At 37.6% G+C, this 9,308-nt stretch overlaps 1 pseudogene; it reads left to right on the top strand.

The window, feature by feature from the left end:
- Nucleotides 1-260: 260 nt before the first annotated feature.
- Nucleotides 261-2,160, top strand: LOC141502871 (putative E3 ubiquitin-protein ligase TRIML1 pseudogene; annotated as a pseudogene).
- The last annotated feature ends 7,148 nt before the right edge of the window (nt 2,161-9,308 follow it).

The following is a 9,308-nucleotide window of genomic DNA, read 5'->3' as shown; positions in this document are numbered from 1 at the left end:
TTTTTCAAGGCAACAGGGTTAAGTGGCTTGCCCTAGGCCACCTAGCCACCCCACCTTTTATGTTTAAATCCTGTACCCATTTCAACCTTAACTCAGTATAGGAAAGAACTAATATTATTTATCCAGAGAGGAATCACTGAGAAGAAGGGATTCAGGTTAGTTCTGCTTGAACAGAAAGGGCCAGGCAATTCTGGCCTAAAGTACCTGGGTGTAAAAACGGTTGTGAACCATAGCTCCTTAGAATTCAAAATGGACAAAGGTGAGAACTCAGCCCCAGAGGATAGAAAGATTACCTAATCCCAGGAGTTCTCACCTTTTATGGAAGAGTAAAGGGAAGGTCTAGCCAAAGAAAGGTATATAAAAAGGTGCCACCAAATTGGATTTAACTTCTTTTCCTTCCAGAGCTCAAAGGAAAGGACCAGCATCATCTCTGTGAAAGGAATATCTGAGAAGGTAGGGAACAAAAACTTGGACATGCATGCTAAAGATTTAATTGAAAAGCTCCAGGAATATTTTACTTGCTCTATCTGCCTGGGTTACTTCATAGACCCAGTGACTATCAAATGTGGTCATAGTTTTTGCACAGAATGTCTTAACCAGTGCAGGGTGAGAGTCCATGAAATATTAACCTGCCCAGAATGCAGAGGAGTCATTGAATACAGCACGGATTTGATATCCAACAAAAACTTGCAGGATCTATCCATCACTGCCAAAATGCTCAGACCTCATCTACCATTGTGAGCCTGACCATCTGTGATCAGCACAGAGAAAAGGAGAAGCTCTTCTATGAGGAAGATCAAAAGAACCCCCTGTGATTCCTGTTCATTAGCCACAGAGAATAAGTCCTTCCCTTGGAAATGGCTGATGTCAAGTGCAAAGAAAAGCTCTGGGAAACACAAAATAGCTTACAGGAATAAACGGAAAGTTTTAAAGTCATAATGGACAGTGTGATAAGGAAAGAAGCAAAATATAAGGAAGACACATTCATTTTTCAATGGTTAGTTATGTCCAAATATGAGAAAATGAACCAATTCTTATGGAATGAAAAAATTCTACAAATACAGAAACTGGACCAGCAATGGAGAGACAACCTGGTGAAATTTGAAGAGAACAAGGTCAAATTGTCACAACAAATCCAAAATCTGCAATGATTGATAATAGAAGTAAGGGAGAATTTGGACAAGGCACTCTTAGAAATGCTCCAGGATATGAAAGGTACTTAGGAAAGGAAGAAAAAGCTGCTACTTCAAGAACCAGAGTTATTTTTCCTGACAGGACCACCTTTCCTGTCACTGACTTGAGAGAAATGTTCATGAGCTTCCACAGGGATATAATTCTGGATCCTGAAAGAGCCCATCCTCATTTCATTCTGTCTGAAGATTTGAAGTCAAATATGGAAGTGTGCCCCAGGACCTATCTGACAATAAAGAAAGTTTTGCCAATGCTTTTGCTGTATTAGGGACCCAGACCTTTGCCTCAGGCAAACACTACTGGGCGGTGCATGTGGGCGATAAGACAGAGTAGGAAGTGGGCATCTGTGAAGATTCAATCAAGAGAAAGGAGAAATGCTCCACATTAATTGAAGAGAAATTCTTTTTCAATGGAATTCCCAAGATGGCTATAGTCTAAGTCAAGCTGTACACAAAGTAAGTATTTTCCTGGATTACAAGAGGGGACATAATGCATTTTACAATGCCATAGACAGATCTCTCATCTGCTGTCTCCCAAACAGTCTTTCAAAGGCCTCTTCAACCTTTCTTCTCTCCTTGCCTTCCCAATAGAGAAAATACTCCTAACGATTAGGTGACAACTTCCATTTCAAGCAACTCAAAACAACACCTGAAATAATTTCCCTTCTTTGCAACCCAAGTCAATCAATTCATTTTGATGTATTGTTTCTTCCATTAGAATGCAAGTTTCTTGAGGGCAGGAACCGTATTTCTCTTTGATTGTATTTTTATTCCTGGAACTTACTATAATAATAAATGTGGCTGATTTGACTTGACTTGTATACTTGACAATATCTCTTTGAAAATAACTCCCCAGATGGGGAACTTCTCTCTGAATCTCTTGATCATTGTTATAGAATATTAAAGTTAGGAAGGGATCTTAAAACCACTAATATAGAGCATCTCAAGGTTTGTTTTTACACACACCCACACCCACACATATTTTAAAGGTAGAAATTTAGAGTGAAAATTGAGGTGATCTTGGTGGAAGCTCTTGAAACATCTCCACCTAAAGGTGTTTTATTCTTTGACTTTTCCCTCTCATTCATCTGAATGGGAATGCCAAAAAGAAAACTAGAGAATCTCAAACTCAAGGAGCTCTTAGTAGTATTTTTTTTGAAAGGCAATCCCTTAAATGAGGCTGAATGGATACTGTTTAGCAACCAATCATTAAAAACAGATACAAGAATTTTCTAACACCAAGTCAGAGAGAGGTTTTTTACAAAGGTGTAGTCCTTGTAGAGCAGGAAATTTAGTAACAGCATATATAGCAATATCATTTTAAGAACAACTTTGAGCAGTAACAGTATATACAGCAATATCATTTTAAGAACAACTTTGAGCAACTAAGTTATTTTGACTATTATAAATACTCACATTAACTATAAGGGCATGAAGAAAGGCACTAGTTGCATCCAGAAGAAAAAACTGATAGTGTGTATGTGTGTGTGTGCATACATGTGTACATATATATATATATATATATTTATATACATATAAAATTTGTTTCTAATGATAGCTATTGGGGGGAAGAAAAAAGAAAATTACATGATTATTATGTTTAAGAGAAATATCAAGCTGTACATAATAGACTTGCAGATGATTGTGCAATCATATCTTTTCTACTATGTAATAGAAATATTTGTTTTATTTCATAAATTTAAAATAAAATAAAATTTAAATATCCTTAAAGCCAACTGATAGAACTTGGCTCAATAACTATTCTATGTACTAGACCCTTCCAGCTATGCTTCTAACTTTCTGGATTTCAACATCTTGTCTTAGGGATAGTCTCAGTGGAATATCCATGTACTCTATGTACTCTATATCCATGTACTCTAGAATAATCTTGTGCTATATTTGGAATTATACCTAAAAGACGATAAAACTGTGCATACCCTTTGATCCAGCAATACTACTACTAAGTCTGTATCCCAAAGAGATCACAAAAAAGGGTAAAAAACCCACATATACAAAAATATTTGCAGCAACTCTTTTTGTAGTGATAAAGAATTGGAAATTTAGGGGATGCCCATCAATTGGGGAATAGCTAAACAAATTATAATATAGAGACAGCCATGTGGCACAGTAGTTAGAGCATTGGCCCTGGGGTCAGAAGGATCTGAGTTCAAATTCAGCATCAGACACTTAAAATTTACTTCGCCTTGTGATCTTGGGCGAGTCACTAACCCCATTGCCTTGCAAAAAATAAACCCAAAACAATAAAAGCCAACAACAATAACAAAAAAAAACCTTGTGCTTTATGAAGGTGAAAGAACACTATTGTTCTATAAGAAATCATGAGGGATGGGACTTCAGAAAGCCTGGAAAGATTTGCATGAACTGATGTTGAGTAAAGTGAGCATAGCCAAAAGAACATTATACATACTAACAGCAACATTGTGTGATGATTAACTATGATGGAACTGATCATTTCAGCAGTACAATAATCAAAGACAATTCTAAAAGACCTGTGATGGAAAATTCCATCCATATGTAGATGAATGGGATATTCCCTCTTAAGAGTTAATATTCCTAGTGAAGTCCTCTCAGGGTTAAAAAATCATTAAAACAAAGACTATCTTGCATTCCAAGCCAGGCACCCTCTGGATTCTGTTGGGGGGGGGGGGGGATAGTGGACTATTTCCAGAGAGACCTTGCATTTTTTAGTTAGTCACCTATTTGATGATAAAATTATCTTAATTGGAAGAACAGTAGAGTGTTCTCATGAGGAAAACTTTGCAATTCAATGAAGCTCATAAGACACCTCTTGTTTGATGATAAGTAGACTGTTCCTAGAGAAGTTACATTACTTCAATAAGATAGTTATAATCCTGAAGGTTATTCTCACCATCTGGATGGTGAAGTACTATTTTATGAAAACCTTTCATTCTTTTCTTTGTTGCTGGGGTAGATTTTCACAAGTAGAATGTAACTCTGAAGACTAACCAATGAGTTGACAGAAAGGGACAGTAGGAAGGAGGAGGGAATTGAGTTAGACCATATAATCTTGCTTGACTGTCAGTGGGGGCAGCTCATCTTCACTACCTTTGTGAGACTTGGAGGGTGCCCTTTTCTCAAGAAAAGCCAAAATAAACTTTTTTTTTTGCTCAGTCTCTATTTTTTTAAAAGTGGATTTTTTATCTGCCACATAGAGAAAAATCTATGGAGTCTGAAAACAGATCAAAGCTTACTATCTTCAATTTTTAAAAGTTGTCTTATTTTTTCACTCTAATTTTTTTCCTCTTTTTGATTTGATTCTTCTTTCACAACATGATTAATATCAACCTATGTTTAACATAGCTATACATGTATAATCTATTTTTAGATTGATTTCCATGGGGGGAAGGATAGGGAGGGAGGGAGAAAATGTGAACCTCAAAACCTTGCAAATAAAGTAATGATTGCTGAAAACTAGTGTTGCATTTAGTTGGAAAAATGAATAAATAAAATAATAAAGGAATAGCCTCGTGCTGTGTCAACCCCCTTTTCTCAATGGTAAGTTTCTCCTTGGGGTTTCATATTGTAGAGAGGTCCAACTAACCTTTTTACCTTCCTGGTTATGTTTCCAATTTTTCTGGATAACAAGACTGTGCATCTGTCCTGACTACATTTCCTCTCTCTACACACCCACCTCCATTTTGCTTTTGTGTATTCTCTTCCACCTTTAGATTGGGAGCTCTTTGAACGCAGTGATCGTTTTTTCTATTTTTGCAAAGACAATGCTTAGCACAATGCCTGGACAAGGTAAGTGCTTAATAAGAGCTTGTTGCCTCAACTCCAAGATGAAAAGAAGATGGTGTAGTAAAAAAGGTATGAATTTGGAATCAGAATCTGAGGTAGAATACCAGCTCTGCTACTTACCTGTATGACCTTGGGCAAATCACACTTTTTTTGGATCCAACTTCCTTCATTTGCAAAATAAGAGGGCTAAATCAGATGACTGCTGAGGTTCCTTCTTACTCTACAGCTATAATCTATTGAAAAATTCTTAGAGGAGGAGGAAAAAGTCATTATGAGTTTCTTTTTCTACAATCTGACAATGATTTATGAGAGCACTACCTTCCTAAGAGATGTAATCTTAAGTCTCTAGGCTTTGAGCCAAAAGAGAGATGGCAGAACTCATTCACTCTTCTACTTAAGAGGTAGAACTAGACCTTCAGTTGGAAACTAACTGAAGCCAAAAACTTGAAGAGGAGAGAAGCTCCACATGGCTCTGCTCAATGGATCTGTAGTGGGCAACAAACAGCAGCTATGACAGGACCAGTGCACTATCAAGGTGCCACATGAGTCTAGTAAGGAGAAACACCCAGTGGAAATTATAGACCACAACCAGCCACCATCAAAAACTCTATGCCTGTCAGACTTTGCAAATTACATCAGGGGAAAACATACCCAGAAGAAATCTTGTGATGATGACATGATCAAATGATGTTAATAGCCAGCAGGGCAAGAGGCAGAATCGAAATTCTTTGCATCTGCCCTGATCTCATTTCTTCCAAGTGGCCTTTTCCATGAGTGGGTCTTAGATATGGCCCCTCTTCCAAGTGATGGTGAGGTATGTCCTGGGTTAGGAGGAACATGCTTTATCATTACTTTTCTTTCACTAAATGCCTTTGCTTTGAATTAATTTTTATCCACTGGATTAAAAGTAAATACTTAGATGGATTGTGGGGTAAGGGTTCACCAAGCACTTTCATTTTTTTAGGAAAAAAAATTTTTTTTTTCAGTTCTGACTGCATGAATAGGAACCCAAAGAGTACTTGAATCTATTCCTTTGGGCAGAGTGTGTGTGGGGGGGGGGGGGGAGGGAGAGAGAGAGAGAGAGAGAGAGAGAGAGAGAGAGAGAGAGAGAGAGAGACAGAGACAGAGAGGCAAAGACAGAAGTAGAGAGAGAACACTAAGTACTTTTTGTGACTCTATTTGCATTTTTTTTTTTTGCAAAGCTACTAGGAGTACCATTTCCTTCTCCACCTAATTTTACAGATGAGGAACTTAAGAAGTTTAAGTGACTTGCTCAGGGTCACACAGCTAGTAAATATTTGAGGTCATATTTGAACTCAAGTCTTCCTGACTCCAGGTCCAGCACTCTGTACACAAGCCACACATAACCAGTCCACCTAGGTACACTGGAAGTCAATGAGTTCAGTGTTTCCAGTGAAGAATCATTACTTGATCCAGGCATGCAGGTGTAAAAAGAAAATAGAGATTTGTTAAAAAGGAGTTACAACACAAAAAAAAAGAGCCAGAGAAATTAAGGAGAGATTAAAGAAAAACCACATGGATTGCTAATTAATCTTTGCAAGCCAGCTGCCAGGTTAAGCATTAGTCCTAAAGCAAGAGAGCCTGAACCTCCCCCGTGAAATCTCCATAACCGCACCCCCCTCCCCAATAAGTGTCCATGGGAAGAGGCAGTGTCTTGGGAGTTGCCTAAATCCCTCATTGGAAAGTATGCCTTTTGGGGAGGGGTCTCAGGTCTGGGATTCCGGTCTGGGTGGTCTTGAGTGTTGTTTCAGCACCTGCAGAACATAGCTGCCTTAGCAATGAGAATGTGAGTGTTTTAACAGCGTGATAGAGGAAGAGTGAAGGTTCACAAAATTTTGTTTCCAATTAATTTCAATATTCCCTATGCCCATGGTTCTCTTCATCATATTCACTATAACTTTTTCAATTCACAAAGGTTAGAACCGAGTCTCAAAGAAGGGACATGACCTATTCAGTGTCACATAACTAATTAGAGACGACCAGATCAGAGGTTACATATCTTGAATCCTAGGTCAGCATTCCACATTGACTATCCTAATTCTGACCTTGGAGAGGGAACTACTGTATTTTCCCATGTATAAGACATATCCTTTTCCAAAAAATTTGGGGTCTGAAAACTGGGAGCACTTTATATAGTGGTTGTAGGTTTTTTCCCCCTTGTATTTCCTGATTTTTGCCCTTATTTTTGCTTTCATTGTTGATTTTTTTACTTGAATTTCCTGCTTGTTGTCTTTGCACTCACTGTTTCATATCTGTTATGAGTATATTAGGTTACGGTTTGCCAGGTTCTGCCCAGAAATGACTCAGAAAAAGATTTTTGTACAGTGATAATTCAAGGTCAAAGTGTTCCATGCAAAAGTGAATGGAAATTGTTGTGGGGGGGGGGGTCCAGCCTCTTCGAGGTCCTTGGAACCTGACAGGAGGAATAGTCGGCGAAATGAGTTGAGTCAACAAGTGGGTAAAGGCAGGAGCAGGTTGACTGACTGTCAGCTGCTTGGATTTATTTTTATAGTTTCAGAATCATGTATGTTTCAAGCAAGCAAGCTGAGATCATTTCCTTGGTTACAAGAGTGTACAATTTTCATCATCAATCATATAGTTCATATGGTTACAAGTTTTTATTCTGTGATTACAAGTTTAAGTAATAATCATATAGTTAATTGATTTCTTATCCCTACTCAGAGCATGATGACCTTAACCTGTCTGTTACCATATTTATTACTACATTGTATAATTGTTAATTCATTTAAAGTTATTAATTAAGCAATTCTTTTAATGGAAAGTTTTTTATATTTTTTGTGTAGGTAATGTTTTTAGATACACTTCCTTAACAATCTTATAGTGAGGGCCTTTATGCTTGTCCACCCATCTGTTAACTCTTACAATAACCAATTTTTCTTTCAGGCCTTGTTGGTAGAAGCCATGGTTTCTGTGACTTTTTTATTCTTTCTCATGAAACTAAGGCTGCTGGAGTTCACAAATCGGTCACCTGTATTATTTTCTCACCATCTTTTTCACATATTCCTGTGTATGGTAAGGGGGGCAAAACTATTAATTTCCCTGGAATTCTATCAGACCCATCTTGTATCTGTTTTCCCTGTATATATTCTGGCATCTCCTTGGAATTCCCAGTGTTGGGTTTTCCAGAGATTTCATAATGCTGAAGCCTTTTGTATGCCTCAGGGAGAGGCAGTCTTGTTAAATTTAGACAGAGTTTACAATCTGTTTTATTCAAGGAATTTTTCTGAAATCCTTCCTATATAGTCATTCCAGTATTAGGGTGAGTAAATATTGTAATCAATAATAAACCTATAAATATTGGTATGCATGAAATCCCTATATATATTGAAGAAGGAAATGTTGTTCCATCAGGCAGTGTGATTGCCTTGAGCCTTCTTGCTGTGACTGTGTCAAACAGCTTAGAGACCCTGGCTCCCAACAAATTGTGCTGTTTGGTCCTCCTCCAACTGAGAAAACAATCTGAGACTGAAGAAGGAAATTCTACTGAACACATCGGGGCAGAAGAGGTAAATCAGCCAAATGGCCTGATTTAGAGAGGGAGTTGAAGAGATGGATTGAAGAGCAAAGGACAAGTGGAATTCCTTTGTCCACAAAGATGGTTCAGCATGAGGCAAGAATTGCTAATGAAAAAGAAGTTACTGACTTCAAAGGACACAACTTGTACTTCAGGTTCATGAAATGGTAGCATGCATCTGTGCATCAGACTTGCCCAAAAGATGCCTGGAAGCTATGAGCAGAAGGTCCTTGAATTTTATGATGAATAAAACCTGAGTTCAATAACTTTATGTAATACACTTTATTTTTTCAAATTTTGGGCACAGTGAGCAGAATATTGGTCCTGCAGTCAAAGACCTGAGCTCACATTCTACTTTAGACCCTTACTAATGATGGGCAAGTCACTTAAACCTCAGTTTCTTCATCTATAAGGTGAAGATAATAATAGAACCTGCCTCATAGGATTTTGTGAAGACAGATGACACTAGATATAATTTTGCTTTGCAAACCTTAAAGAGTCTACTATTATTAACAAGATGATGCAAGAAAGATGGGAAGTGACCCCAGAAAAAATGAAAATTTCCTTCATATGACAATCTAGATCAGGAGTTCTTGTATTTTTAGATAGTCTTTTCCTTCTCATTCCTCTCATTTTTTTCTTCTGTTACCTCCTTTTAGATAGTCTTTTCCTTCTCATTCCTCTCATTTTTTCTTCTCTTACTTCCTTTTTTGTTTTTAGATTTTTCAAGGCAATGGGGTTAAGTGGCTTGCCCAAGGCTGCACAGCTAGGTCATTATT

This window comes from Macrotis lagotis, chromosome X (assembly GCF_037893015.1).
Source record: "Macrotis lagotis isolate mMagLag1 chromosome X, bilby.v1.9.chrom.fasta, whole genome shotgun sequence".
NCBI classification, from domain to species: domain Eukaryota; kingdom Metazoa; phylum Chordata; class Mammalia; order Peramelemorphia; family Peramelidae; genus Macrotis; species Macrotis lagotis.
This window is presented reverse-complemented; position numbering and strand designations above follow the sequence as displayed.